The sequence below is a fragment of the Orcinus orca genome, chromosome 16 (genome assembly GCF_937001465.1).
Source record: "Orcinus orca chromosome 16, mOrcOrc1.1, whole genome shotgun sequence".
NCBI lineage: Eukaryota > Metazoa > Chordata > Mammalia > Artiodactyla > Delphinidae > Orcinus > Orcinus orca.
In genome coordinates, this window is record NC_064574.1 from 43,409,474 (window position 1) to 43,435,283 (window position 25,810).

Below are 25,810 nucleotides of genomic sequence, written 5' to 3' on the forward strand. Positions count from 1 at the left end.
TTAGCCTTGCTTTAATACTCTTGTCCTCCAGGGACTTCCCTCGTGACACAGTGGTTAAGAATCTGCCGGCCAATGCAGGGGACACCGGTTCGAGCCCTGGTCGGGGAAGATCCCACATGCCGTGGAGCATCTAAGCCCGTGCGCCACAACTACAGAGCCTGCGCTCTAGAACCCGTGAGCCGCAACTACTGAGCCTGCATGCCACAACTACTGAAGTCCACACTCCTAGGGCCCGTGCTCCACAACAAGAGAAGCCACCGCAATGAGAAGCCCGCGCACCGCAATGAAGAGTGGTGCCACAACTAGAGAAAGCCTGCGCGCAGCAGCAAAGACCCAACACAGCCAAAAATTAATTAATTAAAAAAAATACTCTTGTCCTCCAGATAAAAATGATCCTGATACCCAATCACTGAATGACTCCCTAGTATTGGCAGGTCCCATCCAAAAGTGTCACCCCCAACCTCCTTCAAACTTCCTAGAAACACTCACAACAAGACCAATCCCACTACAGTCCCATCCTAATTCCTTCTTACTCAGAGGTCCATGGTTTCTCTGGGGTGTGCTCTCCTTTGCTGCAGGGAACTAAATAAACCTAAACATTTGGAGGATGGCTGTATTCCTAGTGGTCTTTGGATGGTGGGCTTTAGCTTCTGCAGCAACTGTAATGTGATATGAAAATACCTGTGTATGTTAAATTAGACACCTTCACTGGAAATATGGATTAGGCGGCTTTAATATCCCTTTATATCCCTTTGGTATATAAATAAAATTTTATCCAAGTTAAAAAAATAAAAAAGACGATATAACTGTGGAGCTGAGATTCAAATCCAGGCATTCTGGTTTTAGAGATTGAACTCTTAATCTCCATGCTCCATAGCCTCTAGGCATAAAGAATTAGAAAGCAAAAAACCTAAGTAATTACACACCCACGATGGACTTACACATCTCTGATGGACTGTTGCACACACAACATCCCTAAGGGCATGCACGAGTTAGAAGTTTTAGCTGGTACTAAAATAACAACCACGACAACCAGTCATGGTAGAAAAGGACATAAGTAACCACACAACAATCTTCCACTTGTTCAGCCCTTTATACTTTACTGGAGCATCTGCATATGAGCCCCAGCACAGTGAGGGCAGACCCCCCCAGGCAAGGTTTATTTGGGCCTAACCTAAGTCTTTTCTTTACCTATAGGATCTAAAAAGAGACATAATTCCTGTAAGAGAAGGAGATGGGTCATTCTCAGCTCATCGTCGAAGCTCTACTATTTATATTCAACTAATATTTATTAAATGCTGTTATTGACTGAATTGTGTCCACCCCCCTCCAATTTCTATCTTGAAGCCCTATCTCCCAATACGAATATATTGGGAGATAGGGCCTTTAAAGAGATAATTACGGTTAAATGAAGTCATAAAGGTGAGGTCCTAAACCAATAGGATTGGGGTCCTTATAAGAAGAGGAAGAGACACCAGGGATGTGCAAACAGGAGAAAAGGCCACGTGAGGACATAGCAAGGATGTTGCTGTCTGTAAGCCGAGGAGAGAGGCCTCAGAATAAACCAACCCTTCCAACACCTTAAACTTGGGCTTCCAGGTGCCAGAACTGTGAGGAAATATATTTCTGTTTATTTATTTATTTATTTATTTAATTTATTTTTGGCTGCGTTGGGTCTTCGTTGCTGCACGCTTTCTCTAGTTGCAGCAAGCGGGGGCTACTCTTCATTACGGTGCACAGGCTTCCCATTGCGGTGGCTTCTCTTGTTGCGGAGCACAGGCTCTAGGTGCGTGGACTTCAGTAGTTGTGGCACGTGGGCTCAGTAGTTGTGGCTCGCGGGCTCTAGAGTGCAGGCTCAGTAGTTGTGGCACACGGGCTTAGTTGCTCCACAGCATGTAGGATCTTCCTGGACCAGGGATCGAACCCATGTCCCCTGCATTGGCAGGTGGATTCTTAACCACTGCACCACCAGGGAAATCCCTATTTCTGTTGTTTAGTCTCCCATTCTGTGGTACTTTGTTATGACAGCACTAGCAAACAAACACCCAATGACTATGCTAGATGTTTTTACACATTATTTCATTAAATCATCACGTCCAAGAGATTGCTGGAACCATCTTCTGCTGGCTGGTGAGAGCCAACTTAAACAATTTTAAGAATTTTGTGAGCTGGTTTTTAAGTCATCCATTATTAAAAATTAAGTTATATACAAACTTAAAATGAAATGATTGTATTTTTACAAAGGGTGATGAATATACAAAACCCATCACTTCCTAACTATTTTACTACATTTTACTGGTATCTATGTCCTTGTAGTTATGTCTGTTGTATCTGAATGATGGAAACACTGCATAATGGCTTGCTACCATAGGTTGGTAGTTTGAAATAGGCCAGGGTGGGGGTATTTACACCATGGAAATGAGCAAACCATAAAATCAGGTTTTTGCCACCCCAGATTAGCTAGTTGTTAAACATTTACCTGCATGTCCCTGATCATAATAACCTCACAAAGAAGGCCATCTAATTCCAGATTTACAAATGAGGAAACTCCAGCTACAAAAACACAAGACTCAAGCAAGAACCAGGACTCCTGGCGCCTGCACTAAGGCTCTTTGCATGATACCACACTGCCTCTCTATGCACCCAGGAGGAACTGCTCTAGCTCTGTATCTCAGCCAGGCTGCCCAGCAGAAATCGGATTACAATGCGCTAGTGCACTGGGTGAGGGTCCAGACCCCGCCTCCTAAATTTCTCTGCCCAGCATGGGCATTGTGTAATTCTAATACCCAGGAGAATGAAGACCACTTGCTATAAATCCCAAGGCACTGGGAGAAAGCCGCGGGTGGAGCTCTTTTTTACAACCATGATTTGCAGTCTGTTGTAAAGGACTTTAATTGCTACATGGTATAGGACTTGCCTGTGTGTTTTTGCAGCACAGTAAGACTAACAGGGAGCAGAGGGCTGAGTCCAGGCACCTGTGGCCTTAGGAGCAGCAGCCCTGACCATTCAGAGATGGGTATACAGAAATGTGGACTGAAGACCCAGCAGGAAGTCTTCAAAATAACTCTCAGAGAAGCTTCTTTGATGAGCTGAGGCAATTCAGCGGCTCTGCACCGTGCATTCATGCTCGTAAATCATGCAGCTTTGCAGGTGTTGTAAGACATCTCCCCCATGCAGTTAAAAGACATGTGCTCGCAGCAGTAGCATTAACGATCCACTGCCAGTTATTTTGCTCAGGTACCCTCATCTTAAGGGACAATTTGATTTTTGTTATTATTGATTATTGGGCGCACACATGTTTAAAAAGGCTAATTATTGAACCACTCCAAAAAGAATCTTGGGGAAGTCATTTTCCCTGGAGAATATATCCAGGAAACCTTTGAAGGCTTTAAGTGTGCTCTTTTAAACTCTGCAGTTGAGAGGATCTAAAGCCCAGTTTACCTAGCCTGTGGGTGTGAACCACCTGCAGAGCTTTAGAAATCCTGATGCCTACATCCTACCACCCAGAGATGCTGACTGAAGGGGTCTGATCTGGGTGTTTGGATGTTTTAAAGCTCCCTGGAAGACTCTCATGCACGGTCAAGTTGGAAACGACTGTTCTAAAACTTTGCATCTCAAAGTGTGGTTGATCTATGGACCAGCAGTGTCAGCCTCACCAGGGAGCCTGTTAGAAATTTTGCCCCGGGGCACATTGAATCAATCTGTATCTTGATACAAGCTCTAGATGATTCAACTGTGCAGCCAAAGTTGAGATTGTCTAGAGCCCAGAAAAAAAAAAATGCTAGAATCTGATCTCGTGAAGGACACTGCCCACCTTCCTTAATTCAGGCTAGAACTGGTATTTTTTTCTCTCATTCCCCGTATCTAGTTAGGTACCAAGTCCTGTTGATTTTCTTTTCAGATAAATCTCTCTTGTGTCTCACAAACTTCTCCCCCACCAGCCCCTTCTGTCTTCCTTGAGGGTTGCAGCTGAAATAAATCCTTTCACTACCTCTGCTCAAGAAATTTCCATGGACCCCTATTTCCCATCATTTCAGATGTGAATTTCTCCACCTGAATCCAAGACCATCCCAAGTCTGGCTCCAGGTGACCTGTCTAACCTGATTTCCCCCATGTGTCCCTCTGGTGCCAGCTGGTCTTTTCACCAAGTCACAAGATGCCAGCCAGTTCCTCTGTTTCTTGGCTCCTGGAAAACCATTCCCTTGCCATCTTCCCTCTGCCTTTCCAAACCTCATTCATCTTTCAAGGCCACTTCCTTTTGCTCTGAATGCCTCCAGCACTTATAACCTGAAATAATTATTAGCTCATAATCTTACATTGGTCACCAATTTTAATGCACCTAGTACCCCTGAGCATGGAGCTCTAAAACAGAACTAAATGGGGATTTCCCTGGTGGTCCAGTGGCCAAGTCTCCGCGCTCCCATTGCAGGGGGCCCAGGTTCAACCCCTGGTCAAGGAACTAGATCCCACTTTTTAGTTGCGGCACGCAACTAAAGATCCTGCATGCCGCAATGAAGATCTCACGTGCCGCAACTAAGACCTGGCACAGCCAAATAAATACATATTTTTTTAAAAATAAAATAAAACAGGACTAAATGTACCCTGGAGATGAACTCAGCTTCTCTCTGTCTAGAATAGGCTTGGGTTCCCTCCTTCCCCCCGGGAAGGCACCCCAACTGATGCCGCCCCATGACCACACCTATGATTCCCCTTTGCTCCCAGTACTTAGGTGAGGGCTAGTGGTTTTGCCTCTTCCATCAGACTAGGGGCCCTCAGGTTCAGTCTGGCAGCCTCTCTGGGTCCTTAGCAGGTCACCATGCCGGGTGGTGGTGGTGGAGGTGGGTGGAGAGAGGCGGGACAGAGATGATTCACGGAGTAATAGCAATAATAACTCGCGTGCCTGGAGAGCTATCTATCTGCTGAGCACGCTTCTAAGTGTTTTATATAGTATTTCTTTATTTTTTTAAAAAACCTTTCTACTATAAAGTAAAACAGAGACAGAAAATCAAATAAAACAAATAATGAACTATTATAAAGGAAATACCCTTAGGAACACCACTCAGCTCAATAAACAGAACCTCACTGGTGACCCTGGATCCTCCCATGTGTCCCATCCCAATCAGAACCTCTTGTTTCCTTTCCCCACAAAACAAAACAATTATTTTAACTTTTTAAAATTGTGGTAAAATACATAGCATGAAATTTATTTTATGCCATTTTTAGCGTACAATTCAGTGGCATTAAACACATTCACATTGTTGTGCACCTATCAGCACTCTCCATCCCCAGACCTTTTTCATCTTCCCCAGTTGAAACTCGGTCCCCATTAAACAACACCCCATTTCCCCTCCACCAGCCCTGGCAACCACCATTCTACTTTCTGTCTCTATGAATTTGACTACTCTAGATCCTTCATATAAGCAGACTCATACAGTATTTGTCCTTTTGTGACTGTCTTATTTCACTTAGCGTAGTGTCTTTAAGGTTCTTAGACGTTGCAGCATGTCAGAATTTCTTTCCTTTTTAAGGCTGAATGATATTCCACTGTATGTATGTACCACATTTTGTTTATCCATTCATTTGTCACTGGACACTTGGGTTGCTTCCACCTTTTGCCTGTTGTGAATAATGTTGCCAAAACATGGGTGTACAAATATGTATCCTGACTTTTATATAGTAAACACTTTATTAATAGTTTTATCATCCCATTGTGCATTTCCAAGCACTTTCATCGGGTCTTGACCATTCCTTACAATTTGATATTTCTTTTAGCTCTCTTTTAATATACACTTTAAAAATGCTATTTCTTGCCCTGGCAAACCCTGTACAATAGGTATTATTACTGCCCCCATTATGCAGATGAGAACACTGAGGTTTCTCAAGGCCAAAAAGCTAGAACGTGGTGGAGCCAGAATTAAGATACAAATATATTGATTCCCACAAGTGCCTTTTTAACTACACTGGCCATTTTTTATAACTTTGGGTTCATTACATTAGCACAGACATTCAAGACCCTAGATGCGTATTAGCACTACCTGGGCAGCTTTAAAAACGAAATCATGAAAGGGGGCCACCCTAAACCAATTAAATTTTAAATTTCTTGCTTGTGGGGTTCCAATGTGTTTGAAAAGCATTCCAAGGGATTCTAATAATGCATTAGCGGGACTTCCCTGGCGGTCCAGTGGTTAAGACTCTGAGCTTCCAATGAAGGGGACGCTGGTTCCATCCCTGGTCGGGGAACTAAGATCCCGCATGCCTGAAGATCCCACATGCCGTGCGGTGAGGCCAAAAGTAAAAGAAAAGCATTAGTACCTTCCTCATCCACCTGAGAAAGCCTTGATTATTTGATAAGCATGTACATTTCCATTCAGGACATCCAATAAAAAAATTCAGGAAGTAACACTTGCCTATTTGAAGTTAGAAAAAAATCCCCATCAAAGCGGTCCTCTTGCACTTCAGATATACCCCTGTATATTTGATGAACCTAAGAGTCAGGCTTCAGTTGTCATAGCAACAAGACAGGTGGGAAAGGAATGACCAAATACACCTAGAAGCCTTAACTCCCCTCTGCCATCCTGCAGTAAGCTGAGCCTTTGTTTCACGCATTCAGACAAGTTATTGATTAACTGAGCTTTTCTAGGGCAGATGCATGGAGACTGCTCTCTGAGGCACTACTTGTTGAGCTTGTCATGACCTGACCCATTAGGGCCACCTGGTCCTGGAGCAGTTGCAATTCTAACTTCTTTCCCTGGAAGCAATAGACTGAAGTGCACTTGCAAGGATGAGGTCATGCTTTATGGGATTTTGTGCAAAAACAGAAAAAGACGTTAGACTTAGTTGCCTAACTAACATTTTCTGGTTATCTTCTAACTTTAAGCAGCCACACTTCAGTGATGCATTCCCTGAGCCAACCATTAGTTATTGCAGTAAACTGTTTGCAAAAATAGCCACTATAATTTCTCTTGCTGCACCCATACCCCCCATGCAATGCGACTTTGCAGCATCTTTCATCAAGAGATAAAGGCCTTGAGTCTGGGCTGGTCTTGGGACTTGTTTGGCCATTACGAGGTGGCAGAACTTGCAGTGTGCTAGTTCCAAGCCTCAGTGTCAAGGGGCCTTGCACACATTTTTTTGCTCTCTTGGGATCCTTTCCATCATCACCATGATAACAAGCCCAGGCTAGCCTCCTGGAGAATGAGAGATCATGGGAAGCAGAGATGAGCACCTGAAGTACCTCTAGATCAGCCAACTCAGCAGCTGACTGAGATGCACGGGTAAGCCCAGCCAAGACCAGAAGAACCAACCAGCAGAGCCCTACCCCCAGGGCTAACCCACAGAGTCATAAGCCAAGTATTCCTAAATGGTTATTGTCTTAAGCCACTAACTTTGGAGTGGTTTATTACACAGAAAAAGCCATGTGACATGTGTATATGCACTAACACAGTAAAGTCTTTATTTTCTTTTAAGTTTAAAAGATTTCAAACATTTACTGAGTGGATGTCCAGACTGTGATACAGAAACAAAGTGAGATTTCATCCTTACCCTTCAGAAATTAATAGACTCTTGAATAACGAGGCACCCTGGGCCTTTTGCCATCTGGACAAACCAGTTCAGACTTGCTGAGGAGTCCTAAGAAAGCTTCAAATTGCCAAAACAATTCCACATGGCAATGATCTGAAGGTACTAGAGAGAGAAATTTGGGATTCACCAGTACAGAAGTGATGGGTAAAGCTAGGGAAGTGAATACATACTCTGGGAGAAAAAGCATACGTAGTCTGGTTTGGGGTGGAGGATACTTCAGGTGACAGAGTCCTAGAAAGCCTCTCTGATGAGGTGGCATTTGAGCTGAGCCCCAAATGACAAGAAGGAATGCTCAAGGATCAAGCCAAAGAAAAAGGATTCCAAGCAGAAAGATCGGCAAGTGCAAAGGCCCTGAGGTGAGGAGACAAGCTCCTCAAGGAACAGAAGAGTTAGTGTGGCTGCACCAGGCTGATCAAGGAGCAAGCAGGAGAGGCAGTGGAGAGGTGGGCAGGGTCCTGTTGCCTGTGGTAAGGGCTCTGGATTTTAAGTTAAGTGCAATAAAGAGGAAGTCACTGGGCTTCCCTGGTGGTGCAGTGGTTGAGAGTCCGCCTGCCGAGGCAGGGGACACGGGTTCATGCTCCGGTCCGGGAAGATCCCACATGCCACGGAGTGGCTGGGCCCGTGAGCCATGGCCGCTGAGCCTGCGCGTCCGGAGCCTGTGCTCCGCAACGGGAGAGGCCGCAGCAGCGAGAGGCCCGCGTACCGCAAAAAAAAAAAAAAAAAAAAAAAAAGAGGAAGTCACTGAACAGTATCAGGCAGAAAAGTAGCATGATGTAACGTACATGTTAAGGGAATCATGTTGTCCGCTGGGTGAAAACTGGATTATGGGGAGCAAGAGTGCTGGGTGCAGTTAGGAAACAGGGCAGTCTTGAGGAGGATGGTGGAGGCTTGGAACTGGGGGTGGCAGGTCATGGAGAGAAGAGGGTGAGCTTGGGAAATAGAAACCAGTAAACAGAGAAGGCACTTTCAGTCTTCAGAACTCAGTATTATGAGCTCCTTAGATGAAACGTGCCCTTAACATAAATACGCTATAAGTACATAATGACATGGATATCTTTAAAGGTGACATTTCACCCCATCTTTTTTTAAATTTAAGTGGTAAGAAATGGGAAGTTGATTGAATTATTCCAGCTCTTCAAATCCTTTGAAGACTATGATGATTCCAAAGGGAAATGATTATGTTTGGTGATGAAAGTGTCAAAGTTTTCATTTATGGACCGATTGAAATGGGGAGTAATTTTCCAAGTAGAATTTTCCCTTCCTTCTTTAGAGAAATTAATGCTGCTCAGGGATGTCATTATGGTAGAAACAGATAAAGAGGTCGGTATGATATGACCTGGGTAGAGAGTGAGTTGCTTTCTATTGTATAATGAATGCAGTTGAAAATATGGTCAATAGCGGGACCTGCCTTTTGAGTGTGTACTCTCTTTCTGGGCTTGCTTTATGGCTAATCTGGTGTCATTTAACATCGTACTCCTTGAACTCAAGAAACAGAATATCTGACAGGATGAATTATCATATAAAAATATTGTGATTAAAGCTATTTCCCTTGGACACAGCCTCACTTTTGTGGTATGCCTGCCATAAATACCGAATGACTCTCATCATGAGAAAACATCAGACAAAACTAAATTGAGGGACAACCAGCCTGTCCTCTTCAAAATGTCAAGGTCATAAAGAACAAAGAAAGGCTGAGAACTGTTCCATATTAAAGGGAAATGTCAGCTGTATGCAATGTTTGATCGGAGATGAAAGAACGTTATTGAGAGAATTGTTGCAATTTGAATACAGGCTGTATATTTGATCATCATATTTTACCAATATTGTAAAATAACCAGGATTTGATAATGGTATTGTAATTACAGAAGGGAATGTCCTTGTTCTTAGGATATGAGGGCTAAAGTTCTTAGGCTATGAGAGGTAAAGGGTTATGATGTCTGAAGTTCTGAAGTGGTTCAGCAAGAAAAAAAAGCAGGAAAAAATACATAGAGATGTGTGGCACAATACGTTTGGTACATCTAGACAAAGGGTAAACAGGTGTTCACTGTTTCATTTTTGAAACTCTTCTGTAAGTTTGAAATACGTAGTTTAAATAGAACGTTTAAAAAGTTAAAAAAAGAAAGAGCCATTTTCCTTAACAGGTCACCTCACAGACTGTAGTTTCTATGTTGGGCAAACACCAAAATTAGGTATTTCTAACTGTGACTGCTCACACAGAAGGAAACCACAACAGCACAAGGAGAAACTGCTCAGGAATCACAGCAGAAGGTTCTGGGATGGCTCTCATCCAGACCTTCTGCGTGTTCATATCTGAACCTATTCTGTCCCATGTACAGCCCCAGTTCTTCTCCTGGATATTTTCAGGATCTCTCTGTTCTCTGTCTATGATTGTTCTCTGGTTTTCTCCCCTCCGCATCTCTTTGAATGTCTGACGTCCTGCATTCTGCTCTGGGAATCATCTCTGATTTTAGCACCTTAGAAAAAAGCCACCCGTAGTGAGTCCCTGTGGCACACTTAAAGACACTCCAAGCAGTGATTTATGTGCTGGGGCTACAGGACATGGAAGGGTGCCCCTCAAGGCACTCCAGAGGGACAGTGCGGCCCGAAGACTTGCAGGGAGGAATGTGGAAGGAGCACTGCTGAGAAGCTGCAGGAGCCATGTGCTCTGATGTTACTTTCTACAGAGCTGCAGGGGGATCCAGAAGAGCTGAGTTTCCATCTTAGCTGTTTCAGGGTCCAGCTCTGTGACCTTGGACTTCTCCCTTAACCTCTCTGGGCTTCATTTTCCTTACCTGTAAAATGAATGCTGAGGCCCTCTCGGGTTTAAATTATTCATTATGACCCTTCAAACTCTCTGATTCAACTCCCTCTTCATGACATCATAGGGTGTTGCAACCTGAGGACTGTCCGTGAGATGTGAAATCATCGATTGATCACTGAGACATGGTGAGCAGGTTCTATGAGCCCAGGCCTGCTCACAGTGGTTACAGTTCAGAATCCTGTATCAAGCAGACCTACTTTCAAATATTGGTTCTTCCTGTTCTTAGTTGCTCTCAGAATTTGGACAAGTTATTTACTCTGCCTAAAACCTCAATCGTCTCATCTGTAAAATGGGATCTGTAATGGTACTTATTCTCAAAGGTTATTGAGAAGATTAAATGAGATAATGCATAGAGTACCATATAATGAGCATTCATTAAAAATAGTATTTCTAAATACTATTAATGATATTCTATTAGAATGTCAGAAAAATCCCTTTCATCCAGGATACTCTGATTGAACTTACATGATTGAAATTCATTTAACAACCCGACAACAGTGCAGAAAGGCAAGAAATTTAGTGATAAAGTCTGTGTGGCAGAGACAAACAAGATTCTAGTAGGTGAAAAAGACAGTTTTGGCCAGATTGGAATTATTCCTGGCTTAAATATTCAAAGTACTACTAAGTATGGAACAACTTAAAAATATATATGTAAAATCTTATTTATTTTTAAAATGTATTAAATATAAAACTAATACATGGATACATCTCAAGTAATACAGAGTAAGGAAAAGTCTTCTTTATTGTTACCCAAGTCTCACTCCACTCCCCAGATGTAATCACTGTTATCAGTTGGGATGAATTTTTTGAAAGATTTTGTCCTTCTATTTATTTTTGTTTAAATATTCTAAAGCTGGGAAATAAAGGGCCGAGAGTTTGTGACTGTTACGTTGGTTAGTTGTTCCCTTTATCTCTATGAAATATCTCTTCGGGACTTCCCTGGCGATCCAGTGCTTAAGTCTCCGTGCTTCCAATGCAGGGGGTGTGGGTTCAATCCCTGACTGGGGAACTAAGATCCTACATGCTGTGCAGTGTGGCCAAAAACAAGAAAAAAAGAAAAAAGAAATATCTCTTGTCCCTTTAATGCTTTCCAGTTCTAACTTTGCCTAGAAGTGTTGTTTTTCAGTTCTATTTTGGTAGCATGTACCTCCTATAGCTTTTATATGTATTTATTTTCAACCTTTTGACATGCTTATACTACTGATACATCTCTTGTTGATAACACAGGAGTTGGGCCTCTTCAACTTGCGTGATGGTTTTCTTTAGTTCTGTGATTTCTTTTTCTAGTATTGCTTTCAGAGCTCTCACTCCATTCACTCTGTTCTCTCCTAAAATTCTCATTAGATGTCGGCACTTCTGACTTGTTCCTCCAAACCCCTTAATTTTTCTTCTATACCCCATAATTTTTTTGCTTTTTAAATCCTGCATTCTGGTAGAATTCCTCCCCTTAGTCTTCCCGGCCACTGGTTTATGTTACACCAATGTCTGTTTTGCTGTTCGGCCCATTACTTAGCTGTTAATTTCAACAGTACATTTAAAAAATATTTCCTAGATCTTTAACTGAGCATTTTTTATGGCTACAGTGTCTTCTTAGATTTGTCGTAGAATAGGGATTATAATCAACTCTGTTTCTTTTTTTTTTTTTTTTTTTTCTTTTTGCGGTACGCGGACCTCTCACTGTTGTGGCCTCTCCCGTTGCGGAGCACAGGCTCCGGACGCGCAGGCTCAGCGGCCATGGCTCACGGGCCCAGCCGCTCCGTGGCATGTGGGATCCTCCCGGACCGGGGCACGAACCCGTGTCCCCTGCATCGGCAGGCGGACTCTCAACCACTGCGCCACCAGGGAAGCCCAACTCTGTTTCTTAATTTGTTGAGTTTGGTGCTGCTTTTCCACTTGTTGATCCACTCAAATGTTTGCATATTCTTGCCGATTTCCTATTGCCCCGACTCTGTGACTATTTTGTCTTCGCCATGACAACCCATTCAATGATTCATTCATTATGTTGGGTAAGGGGGATCTGCTTCTAGGTGGCGTGGACCGCAGCCTCTCTCCAGGTTGGGGAGTAGCAGGTGGGCACAGGATGTGTTGTTCAGCAGGGCACGCCACCTTCTGGACAGGAGCAATATCTAATACGTTTGGTCACCATCGTCCTCAGTGTTGTCCCTCCTGTCCCATCTGAATGCCAGATTCTTCTGCTCAGACTAAGATGGTCCTGTTGAGCACTTTCTAGCCCCGCAGAGTTGGAAGGGGAAGAAGAGTCAACTGTTCAGTTTGTCTGTTGGTGGTATCCCAACCAGCGATCCAGAAGCCACCACACCCCAGGTCCCCTCCCACCCCTATCTTTGCCACCTCTAGGCTGGAAGCGCCCCACATTGTACAGAAGTCCTCTCCTACATGGGTTTTCACTTTGTATGGTACAATTTTACTTTCCTTCTGATCTACCAATAAAAACCTCTTCTTGTTTTCCATCCTGATTATATATTTATTTTTAAATATATATTTCTCCTATAATTTCTAAGATGGTGCAATGGGAATAAGTTACAGAATATTGTCGGGAGCCTATCTCTTTCTGAAGCGACTTTAAAAACTGTTTTCTTTTAAGTTTTATTCTCAAAGAGCACAGGAAATAGTGTTGTATTTATTTATTACAAGGAGTTATCTTTATATTCTGTCAGGGTTATATTTCAACTCCTTGAAAGCATATTCATTATAGAGATGCTCTTGTTAAAAGAGAAAGCTTTTTTTTTTTTTTTTTTTTTTTTTTTTTTTGCTACGCGGGCCTCTCACTGTTGTGGCCTCTCCCGTTGCGGAGCACAGGCTCCGGACCCGCAGGCTCAGCGGCCATGGCTCACGGGCCCAGCCGCTCCGCAGCATGTGGGATCTTCCCGGACCGGGGCACGAACCCGTCTCCCCTACATCGGCAGGCGGACTCTCAACCACTGCGCCACCAGGGAAGCCCAACTCTGTTTCTTAATTTGTTGAGTTTGGTGCTGCTTTTCCACTTGTTGATCCACTCAAATGTTTGCATATTCTTGCCGATTTCCTATTGCCCCGACTCTGTGACTATTTTGTCTTCGCCATGACAACCCATTCAATGATTCATTCATTATGTTGGGTAAGGGGGATCTGCTTCTAGGTGGCGTGGACCGCAGCCTCTCTCCAGGTTGGGGAGTAGCAGGTGGGCACAGGATGTGTTGTTCAGCAGGGCACGCCACCTTCTGGACAGGAGCAATATCTAATACGTTTGGTCACCATCGTCCTCAGTGTTGTCCCTCCTGTCCCATCTGAATGCCAGATTCTTCTGCTCAGACTAAGATGGTCCTGTTGAGCACTTTCTAGCCCCGCAGAGTTGGAAGGGGAAGAAGAGTCAACTGTTCAGTTTGTCTGTTGGTGGTATCCCAACCAGCGATCCAGAAGCCACCACACCCCAGGTCCCCTCCCACCCCTATCTTTGCCACCTCTAGGCTGGAAGCGCCCCACATTGTACAGAAGTCCTCTCCTACATGGGTTTTCACTTTGTATGGTACAATTTTACTTTCCTTCTGATCTACCAATAAAAACCTCTTCTTGTTTTCCATCCTGATTATATATTTATTTTTAAATATATATTTCTCCTATAATTTCTAAGATGGTGCAATGGGAATAAGTTACAGAATATTGTCGGGAGCCTATCTCTTTCTGAAGCGACTTTAAAAACTGTTTTCTTTTAAGTTTTATTCTCAAAGAGCACAGGAAATAGTGTTGTATTTATTTATTACAAGGAGTTATCTTTATATTCTGTCAGGGTTATATTTCAACTCCTTGAAAGCATATTCATTATAGAGATGCTCTTGTTAAAAGAGAAAGCTTTGAAGAATGCCAAGGGTTATCTTGGCAGAAATCCACAGTAAACAGAGCTCTGGCTCAAAAAGACAACAATAAGCAGTTTTCCAGATAAATGACCCTGTAAGAGAAGGCACAATTCTGCATCCGACAGTGTTGCGTGTGTGTGTGCACGTGCATGCATACGTGTTTGTGCTCTTAATAGAAAGTTCTATTTGCAATTTCATGTTAATTAGTGGCCAGTTATTGGCCAAGACTTGATATTAAGTTAGGAAATAAGTGTAATGAGAAATTGTATCCATCCCATGAGGAAGATTCTCTTACGGAGAAAACGAAATATAACTTCTGCCTTTTCCTCCATAAAATAGCAAATGCAGCATTAAGGTTCTGCTCTCTTGTATATAAAGTCTAGGTTTCACAAGAAACCTCTGACCATTTACTCTGACTGGCAATAGTATGTTCTCCCCTCTTGAACTCACTTCTATGCTTATCATTCATTCTTACATTCACTGTAGTGGCTAATTTTTGCTTTGCAATAAACCACCCTAACTATTATGGGGCTTAAAACAACAGTCATTTATTCAGCTCAGGCATTGACCGGGTGCTCTTCTGTCTGGTTGGGGCTTAGCTGAGCCCAGGCGGCCTCACTCACGCATCTGTGGTCAGTGGGTGATTTGGCCGAGGGCTGCTGGGCTACTGGCAGAGGTGATGGGGATATTGGTCTGACTGGTCCACTCATCTCTCATCAGCTTGCAGCCTAGCTTCCACTCCTTCACGGGGAAGCTGGGACCCAACAGCAGAAAGAGGGTAAAACCGAAAGCATGAGCCCGCCTGAGGCCTGAGCTTGCCTCACACCTGTTAATGTCCCATTGGTTAAAGCCAGTCAGTCACAAGGTAAAGAATATATTCAAGGAGTGAAAGAGGGAAAGAATTTGTGGCCATTTTGCAATCTATCAAGTCACATTATAGCTAATTCTATGAATTCAGTTTACCCAGACACATTTAAGATTTCTCCACAAAATTCAAGCGACGAAGAAAAAAATATCATGGGGAAATTACAGCAATTACATAGTAATTTCTTATTCTGAAATAACACGAGATTGGGTAGGAAGACTGAGTTCCAGACCCAGTCCACCATTTTTTTTAATCAATGTGATTTTGGGCAAATCATGTAGTTTCAGAATTAGATTTTTTAACATTTAAAATGAAGGGGTTGGGGCTTCCCTGGTGGCACAGTGGTTAAGAATCTGCCTGCCCATGCAGGGGACACGGGTTCTAGCTGTGGTCTGGGAAGATCCCACATGCCACAGAGCAGCTAAGCCCGTGCGCCACAACTACTGAGCCTGCGCTCTAGAGCCCACATGCCACAACTACCGAAGCCCACGTGCCACAACTACTGAAGCCCACACACCTAGAGCCCGTGCTCTGCAACAAGAGAAGCCACCGCAATGAGAAGCCCACGTACTGCAGCAAAACATAGCCCCCACTAGCTGGAACTAGAGAAAGTCCGTGCAGCAACGAAGACCCAATGCAGCCATAAATAAATAAATTTAATTTTAAAAATAAATAAAAAATAAAATGAAGAGTTTGGACTGGATTATCTCTGAGGCCTCTCTTCTCACTCCATTATTAATAAGAAGAAATTTGACATAAGGTGTATAAAAGCAAACAAATTCTTTATCTGGAAGAATTTATATGAACAAAAATTCTTCTGCACCCAGCAAAAGTATAGGAATTTCTATTCCAAGAATAGAAGTATTCTATTTAGACATACTTAATACAATAAGTATTCCCAGATTTGGACTTTGGATACTTAATCCCCAAAAGAAAAACTTTCATCTCTCTTTCTCCAACCTGCCCACTCCATCTTTGACCAGATTTCCTATGACAAGATCAAACCAATGGACTTGGGCCTGACCTTCCTGCCTTGCTGTGCTCTTCCACCTTAGGTTACCTTTGATCTCGTTGAGACAGACTGTGTCCTCCACCTTCTTCTTGTTCCTAGAAGTTAGTGTCACATGTCAATCATCAATAAACATTGGTTGAATGAATGGAATAAAATTGAGCTGATTTTCCACACTGAGTAGATTCTGCATATGTTTCCTTGAGGACCAGAACAGCATATTTTTGGGGAAACTAGAAAACAGTGGCAGCTACACCTCCAGGCTCAGTTAGAGGCTTTCTACCTCCAACATAAAGCAATTTGATTTGCTATGGCCATGGGAGTGGGAATGCACTTTGCTCTGTAAGATGGAGGAGCAAGCCTTGCATTCTCCAGAACACGAATCAGAGATCCCATTCTGTTTGGAATAGAAGAAGGTGGTAAGGAACTCAAAGTTCAGCCACCACCTGGGCATCACCGATCTGGAGCGCTAAAGGCATTTGAACCTCAGTTCTCTAAGGCTGAGCCTAGGACTGGCGCCAGCCCTCTCAGCAGCAGGGAGGCAAGTCCGTTCATGCAGCCCTGTTGGTCTACACATATATACTCCAGCCCATCTCCCATCAACGGCACGAGCACCAGGAGGGAGACAGGGAGGAAAACAGTCTCATCATGTTCTCCCAACAAAGCCAGCATTTGGATAATCAGCAGGTGACCAGCGATATTTTTTTGAAAGTCATTGGCTTTCCATCCAAGGTCTGTCATTATTCTGTCCTGGGTTTTGGCCAAGATTATCTCTGAAAGTAAAAGGTGGAAATAAGCAAACTCGTATTGAACAATGGGATTTCTTCCATTTAACTTAAATAAGCAAGAAAAACAACAATAAAATTCAATAGCAAAGGAAAAAAAATCCCGGTCATTTTCATTGACTCACGATAGAGCTACTAAATTTAATGCAAGATAACTTATTGATTAACCCAGTGAAGTAGGTACTAGAAACGAGTCTTGCAGGGGAAACAAAATATCTGATTTGGGAAAAATTATATTCAAGAGATTCATGTTCATTTTAAACCTCAAAATGTAACTAGTAATGAAAAATTGAGGGCTTAAGCTTGTGATTAAAACTGATTTAGGAGTGGGCTTACTCAAAGCCAGGGAAATGCAGTAGGAGTCCTCATTCTCTCTCTTGCATGGTTGTTCTCCAATTAATTAATTAACCCTTAATTGTTCCACACCATACTCCTGTGAGAGGGAACGCTGGTGAAGTCCTGCCATCTTAATGAGAAGGAACGCGAGGCAATGGGATGTAAAATGATCTCTTAAGTCACAGAAGGATCCATGTTAGAACCAGTGCAGCACACACGTCCTCCCAGCTTCCTGTCCTGTGCAAAGAGGAGCGCCTCTGAGTAAGCAGATGGTTGCCCTTCGTTCTCCACCAAAGGCAGCCTTTTTGACTTAAAGCAAGAGGAAGTTAGATTCTGCACCACATTTTCTGCAGCCTTTCAGGACAAGCAGCTATGATGCCATGTACCATAGTACCTGGATTTCCCAGTGTTGACTATTTGCAAAGGGTTTGAAAAGGAGAGAGAAAAATGCTCGTATGTAAACCTACACTGATCATTATTTTCTTATGACTGGCTGCCTTCTAAAGGGAGCTAGAAATGTAAAGTTGGGAGCAGATTTTCAGAGCACTGTGAAGGTAACGCATTGTGATTTCCCAGCCACATTTACAGACATTTCTAAGTGGTTCTTCCGCAATGTCTCGAGGGATGGAAGTAAATAAAGTAAGTGTTTTGGTGGATATAATACACTATTGGGTCCCAAAGCTCTTTAGTTCAGATTAAGGAGACTAAGAGAAATTGTAATCGGAATAAATCTGGAAAACTGGAAGGAGTAGGTGCTCTTAATAAGTTTGCAGATAGATCGTGAAATCCCATTCAAAGGGCAGGACCAACTTGGCTCCTAGCGCTACCTTTATTCAAATTCATGGAAGGATAAATCAACAGTGTTTGAAGTGCCTCAGAGCGAGTATGTATGTGACAAGCACAAAAGAATTACTGAAGGCAGGAATCCAGCTCTGTGTGGCAGGGTTACTGAAATCCACATTATTCACTTTTGAACCATTCAAAGGAAAAAAAAGAAAGAAAGAAAAATATAGTATAAGCAGATGTTTCCTTTTCAATGTTTTTAGCAAACGCTCTGAGCAATTGGACACAGCTGCTTCCTTTGGCCCACACAGGCCACCATTGTTCTGCAGGTGGTGGACGGCTGGATAACAAACAACATGGGGGATGCTTCGGTGTAGTTCACCCGCCGCACTACTCGGCCACTCCGAGTTCAGACCTTCTTGTGAATCTTGACGTTGCTGGGGAAAAGGAACCTTCCAGCCCCAGCTTACAGGGATGAAGTTAATGTCCCACTATCTTGGTCAAGGAATCAAATCGTCTTCCCAGCTGTCATGGGATGACTTGTGTCCATGCCCTTCCCTCTTTCATATGTTCAGAAAGTGACTATATTTGGAGATAGGGTTTTAAAGAGGTGATGAAGTTAAAATTATGCCAAGAGAGTCGGCCCTAATCCAGTTTGACTGGTGCCCTTATAAGAAGAGGAGATTAGGACACAGAGACATCAGGGATACACAGCACAGAGCAAAGGCCACGTGAGGACATGGAGAGAAGCTGGCCATCTGCAAGCCAAGGAGAGAGGCCTTGGGAGAAACCACATCTTCAAGGACTTCCAGCGTCCAGAATCGTGAGAAAATAAAATTCTGCTGTTTAAGCCACCCGGTCTGTGGTACTTTGTTAAGCAGCCCAAGCAGACTAAGGCACCAGCTCTTGATCCTGCACTCACCTGCAGAGGAGCAGAGCCCCTATATCCAGGCAAGCAATAGGAGAAACGTTTGTTGAATGAATGAATGAAAGAAATGGACATGCCTCTCCTTCACTTTCCTTATTTCTCTAAAAGAGGCACAGTTCCAGTAACTCCATCCCAGTACTATGGCTGGACATACCGATCAAGGGCTTAGCACATTGTGGCCGGCACATGGGAAACCCATAAAAGTTTTGCTCTTATGACCTTTACTATTAAGCTTTGAATAGTTTTCGTCTTTCGGTGGCTTTATAGACAATGAGCCTTAACGTAGGCAGTGAGATGCATTCTTGAGCACTGGGAGCATTTTACTTCACGCAGTTCCAATAGAACTCGGGCTGTTTTTCTCTATTATGCTCAGTTGGTTTGTGGACCAGAAACATCACAGAAATTAGAAATGGATGCAACGGGTCCCATCACATCTGTCTCATTCTTTAATGGTTGGATTAGGTTGTTTTATGACTGTATATCAGGAGTGGGAATGGAGGGAAGGAATGAACCCATATTCTTTACTTTCCCCACTCTTCTACCTCTTGAGTCCCCGCAAATGCACTGGACCCAAAGCAGGCAGAACTTGGGTCTGGACTGTGCGTTGGGTGGAAGAGGGTGGGATGAGAGAAAGGCCAATTTCCTACAACAATGCTTGTAGTATAATGAGTGTTAGAACATTCACGGTTTTTGTCTTAACGCTTCCACTATGGACTAGATTTTACTTATCCTTGCTCAAAACTTTCCTTAGCTTCACACGATCACATTAGTTATCCCCCTCCCTCCTACAGCACAAGCCCCCTGGTTAAGCTAAGAGAGCCAACTCTTGGGATCCCTGTGTTTCATGATTATGGAGTCAGCCTTCTTCATGCTCCATTAATCTCTCAAACCAGCCTCAGACTTGGGCTGCGATCAAAGTGTTTCCAATTTTAACTTGTCTGCCTTCCATGAAGCTTTGTTTATGTGATGCTGTCTTGGAGGGCCCCATGCCCCTTTTGTGTCCCTGTGTCAACTTCATTTCGTCACTGCATTATTATTGATTTGAGGTTTCTCACTGCTGATTACCTATACGTTTGCCCGCATCCGGCATCCCTGTTAGGTCAGGAGCTTGTGGAGAGCTCACCCGGCAGGGTTTGCATTTTCTGTAACCCATATGTGAGCAGAGAGTGCTTACTAACTAAGTGATGGGATGAGAGGGGCCAGTCACCCATCCATGTCTACCTTTGATCCCTCCGCCCATCTGTAGCACCACGATTGTTTATTTTCTCCCTTGATTATTCTTTTCTGAGCAGTCGGTGTAGTGCAGCACATTGAAATTGACAAGTATGCCACTGAGAGGTAAGGCAGAGAGGGAGAGTGTTTCAAGTTTTAGATTTTGATGCCGTGTGCCTCCAGGAAAAGCTAACAGTGCAGGTTCGGCTGTTAGGTGGGTGGGGAACACGGCACACAAAGGTTGCATGAGCTCACAGCAGCAGCCATAATAAGGTGAACCGAGGCAGGTGCCAACGAGGGAAGAGAAAAGGGGGAACTTGTCCCAGCCAACTGTCAGCCCTGAAAGCAAAGGGTGCTAGCCGGGAGAGCTGTTGACAAGGGAAGACAGAAAGAGGATGATGGACGAGAAGGTGAAGGAGAAATCTAGGAAGTACGGCTGCAGCACAGCCTCCCGCCTCTCACCTCTTCAGGAAAGGATGCTCTGCCCCACCACACACTGCTTGCCCCCCAGGACGTGGGACACATGGATAGTCAGCTCAGGCACAGAGGGCTGGCTGGTCGCAGGGTCCCCTCCCTGGCAATCGAATTTCCTACCGTGAACTAAAGTCAAAGAATTTTCTTCTAGTCTTTCCAATGGAATCATAGAAGCATAGGATATTAGAGCTACAAGCAAGTTTGGAGATTTTCTTATAAACCCTTCATTTCACACTGCCCAGTAGCACACAGGGAAGTTGGAATGGGTGATTACCCACTGTTTGCCAACCACAGCTTGCCATTTCTGTGTTTGTTTTCTAGCGTGCTTTTTATTGAAGTATAACATCCTCAGATAAAATTGCACAAATCATAAGTGCATGGCTCAGTTTGTGTTTCACAAAGGTAATCCATCTACCCACGGAACCAGCATCCAGAGTGAGAAATACAATGTCCCCGGCACGCCAGGAGCCCTCATTGTGCCTCTTTCCCAGGGCAACCCCTTCCACCTCAGGCGACCTCCATCCTGATTTCTAATTTCTAATCCACTTAGCAGTTTTTGAAATGTATATAAATGAAACCAAACAGTAAGACCCCTTTTATGTTTGGTTTTCTCCACCCAACATTATATTTGTGAGATTTATCCATGTTGTTGCATGTAGCAAGAGTTGGTCCATTTTTGTTGTCATATAATATTCCATTGTGTGAATATATACTTACTCAATGTCTTTATCCATTATACTATTGAAAGACACGTGGGTACTTTCCAGTTTGGGAATACTATCAGTAGTGCTCTGAACCTTCTAGTGCATGTTTGTTGTTGCTGATTTTGCATATCTTTATGCATATCTATTGAGCATTAAACTTGGAGTGGAGTGCTGGGTCATAAAATATTCCTACATTCAGTTTTAATGGATACGGTCAAACAGTTTTTTGTTTTTTTGCGGTACGTGGGCCTCTCACTGTTGTGGCCTCTCCCGTTGCGGAGCACAGGCTCTGGACGTGCAGGCTCAGCGGCCATGGCTCACGGGCCTAGCCACTCCGCAGCATGTGGGATCTTCCCAGACCGGAGCACAAACCCGCGTCTCCCGCATTGGCAGGCGGACTCTCAAACACTGCGCCACCAGGGAAGCCCGGTCAAACAGTTTTCAAAAGTGGTTGTACTAATATACACTCCCCCAACAATGTATAAGTATTGTCTGCCCTTTCCATTTTAGCTATTCTAGAATGTGGGTTACAATTTGCATTTGAGACTCACAGGTATGGAGTGAGGTTTTTTTTCCCTTGATGGAAACATTCAGTGAGCTGGTTAGTATACTCTCCTCTGGTTTCTGATGCCTACTGCCGGAGCAATCTACAGGACTCCGCCAACCTGGAAACGTTTAATGCCTTAGGTGGAATGATTCAGAGAAGGTATGAGGCAAAGAAGTCATACTCAATTTGGAAAGTTAAGAATTCTACATATGACACTAACAGGCCACAAGTAACTACTAAAGTGTTTGGGACTAATGTTAAATGTTCTCTCAGTGTGTGTTAAGTATTGGGTACTAATTGTTAAATGCAAACAGTAGAATTGGTCCCCGAGTGCAGAGAGGGGAGAGACGACAGAGCACTGGGGCCAAGGAAAGCTTCAGGAATGAAATGGGACTTCGGGTGGGCCTGTGAGTATAGGATATTTGCAGGCAGAGAAAACTAGAGCAACATTTCATGACATTTTCTGTGCAGATGGGCGTGCACATCTGTGTCTATGTAACACTGAGCAAATATTTTAATGTTGACAATTGCCTAAATTGTCAGCACCTCGAGGAGAGGCACGATTATGTTAGAAACACGAGGCGCAGGCATCAGCTCACGGAACATTTCAATGAAAGTGCCATCCTTTAAGTTCCAGATTGTCTTCTTGTATCCTGCATTAGCTGCGACTTCAGTCATTTGGAGCAAAAGGCGCTCTGAAATTAGGGGGAGGTTTAAAACATGGTTTGTATGTTGTCGTCAACTGTTTAGAGTAGGGAAATGGATTCTACCGATTTTTTTTCCACCTCACATTTTGAAATAATGAAGTAAATCTCTCATTTCTTGTAGGTACTTAAAAGGAATAAATGTTATCACAATTACATATCACTAGAAAGGTCACTATGATGCATTTAACTTGGTGGGTATCTTTTTTTACCTCTTAAGTAGGAAATGTAACATAGATGGCCTTGCCTCCAAATACTAATTTTTCACTTTTTGTCTTTAGAAAACAAAACCACAGGCAACATCTTCTGCTTAGGAGTACATTTCCCAGCCTTGTTTGTAAATAGGTGAGCCCATATAACTAAGTTCTGTCCAAAGTGATATAAACAGAAGTATAGTCTGAGACTTCTGAGAAGCCTGCCTAAAAGACAGTGGGGTAAGCCTTCCTCCATCTTCCTTTCTGCTGCCTGGAATGTGGCTACAATGGCTGGAACTCCAGCAGCCACCTTGGACCATGAGGTGATCTTTTGAATGGATATGGAAAAATAGAGCAAGAAAACAGAGCAGAAAAATAGAGGGAAAACTAACCCATGAAGACTGTGGAACTGTCCTAACCTGCTGATTTTCAGTTGTCTCTTATATAATAAACCTTTGTGAGTTTAAGCCACTGCAAATGAATCTCTGCTGTTACAAATCAATCTCTGTTGAACATGACGTTTCCCACTGATGCAGATGGATAGAAATGTATAATCCATACTTTCCCAACATGCAGACTATGGCCATTCAATGGATCCTGATGGTGTTTCCCTCCCCACAGGCATCCCAGTGGAGAGGGATACGCACCCAGCCCCATGTTTGGCTTCCTGCACTATTCATGAATGTCACTATTAGGTCAGTCCTGTTTATTCCCCTTCCCTTGCTTCTGGGTTGATCTCAAGACTATGGGAAAAAGAAGAAATACCTCTCCTCCCATAAGGAGGAGAAGAAATACCTCTCCTCCCTTCAGACCTCTGTTATGACCTTTGTATCAGAGACATCCATGGTCCAAAAGACTTGAGGTACCTTGCGGGAGGCATGATTATGTTGCCTTGACATCCTACCCAAAGATATGAGAAAACCGTTCCTCTAGAAAGCTCATGTGGCAGTTTGTATTTTCCAAAAGTGAACACAAGAATATCTCTGGTCCCACATGAGCTTCAAAAAATTGTCCACTGGCTTCCCTGGTGGCGCAGTGGTTGAGAGTCTGCCTGCCGATGCAGGGGACACGGGTTCATGCCCCGGTCCGGGAAGATCCCACGTGCCGCGGAGCGTCTGGGTCCGTGAGCCATGGCTGCTGAGCCTGCGCTTCCAGAACCTGTGCTCCGCAACGGGAGAGGCCACAACAGTGAGAGGCCCACATACCGCAAAAAAAAAAAAAAAAAAAAAAAAAATTGTCCACGTCTCTCATCACAGGTGGAGTCTATGTCCCCTTCCTCAATACCTACCCCTCCCCACCACGTGCATTTCTAGTTCCAGGAACTGACAGTCACTGAGCAGGAGTGTCACTACCTATACTTTATCTGTTCAACTGTTTAGCTGTAAAAATACCACATACTCTGCTCAGAGGGCCTCATTATTATCAGGACAGAACCAAAATGTTGCTGTTGGGATTCATGTTCTGTGAGAGAAGGCAGGGACCGTTAGGAGCAGCCATTCATTTTATAGATGAAGACACCACGCCCAGGGAGGGTAAGTTAATTGATCAGTTCGCACAACCAGTGGCATGAAACAGGGCCTTGATTTCAGGGCTGTCCCGGAGCCAGCTTGGACCAGCCTGCAAGGATCGATTTTGAAATTTTCAGGAATTTTGCAGGCCTGTGGCCATGGTGGGAATATTTGCAACCTGGGAATTGGCACACTCTCCAAATCAGGGCTTTCCTCTCCTCTCCTCCCCCCTGGGGAGCTAGTTGTCACACGTTTGCCAGCACACCATTGGCCTTGGTGTTCCCTCCTGTCTTGAGAAATGGAATGGAGGTCCCCTGGGCTCTAGGCTTTTCTCTCTGTTCCCGCCAGCCAGTTGTCCTGCACTCCCTTGCTTGTCCCTCAACAGGCTACAGTTCCTCCAACATAGGGCTTGCCGTCCAGATTTCCCTCCGAAACCTCCAGACTTGTCTGTCCGAGCTTGGCGTCTCCACCTGGACGTCTCAGAGTCATCTGAAGTTTAACCTGTTCCAAGTAAAACACCTGATTGCCTAGCTGCTTCCTCCAGGCTGCTGTCACCTCAATACCATGCACCACTATTCCCCAAGCATTCACACTGGAAAACAGGGAGGCATCCTTGATTATTCCTTCCTTTTCCTCATATAGTGGAATTGTGCCCCCCAAAAGATATGTTGAGAAGTCCTGTGAGTGTGACCTTATTAGAAATAGAATCTTTGTACATGTAATTAAGATGTAAGTTAAGATGAGATCACACTTGTGAAACACTTAATGAACAGAAACCTCAATCAAATGGAGTCCCGAGACCAGAAAAGGGAGCTCTCACGCCCTGTGATGGTAGCAGAGCCCAACAGGAGGAAGAAAGACTCTCCTCTTGCCTGGGGCGGACTCAGCCAATGAAAACCCATGGACCCTGTTTACTACGGCCCTGCCAAGTTCCTTTCCTTCTCTATAAAAGCGCCTTCCTTCCCTTACGTATGGCTCCACGTGGTTGCAGACCCCCAAACTGCAATTCTCTGCTGATCCCAAATAAACCCATCTTTGTTGGAGAAATATCTGGCAGTCTGTTTGTTTCAGGTCAACATACTGGAGTATGGTGGATCCTTAATCCAATACGGCTGGTGTCCTTATAAAAAGAGGAGAAGAGACACAGAGAAACACGAGAGAGACACCATGAGATGACTGATACAGAGATTGGAGTGATGTGTCTGCAAAGCTAAGGGGCACCAAGGCTTGCCAGCAACAGCAGAAGCCAAGAGAAAGGCACGGAATAGACTGTCCCCTAGAGCTTCAGAGAGTGCATGTCCCTGCCAATACCTTGATTTCGGACATCTAGCCTGCAAAACTGTGAGAGAATAAATTTCTGTTATTTTTAAGCTGCCCAATTTGTGATAGCTTTTTACAGCAACCCTAGGAAACTAACACATCTCACAATCCCTAGCCTCTCCACGTTTTTTCCACCAGCAAGACCTGTCAATTACGTTTCTAAATAGAACTCCAATCTGTCTCTCTGC

General features: G+C 43.9%; 1 pseudogene; it reads left to right on the forward strand.

The window, feature by feature from the left end:
- Positions 1–25,810, forward strand: part of LOC101285598 (60S ribosomal protein L23a-like) — a 137,764-nt pseudogene that overhangs the window by 110,852 nt on the left and 1,102 nt on the right.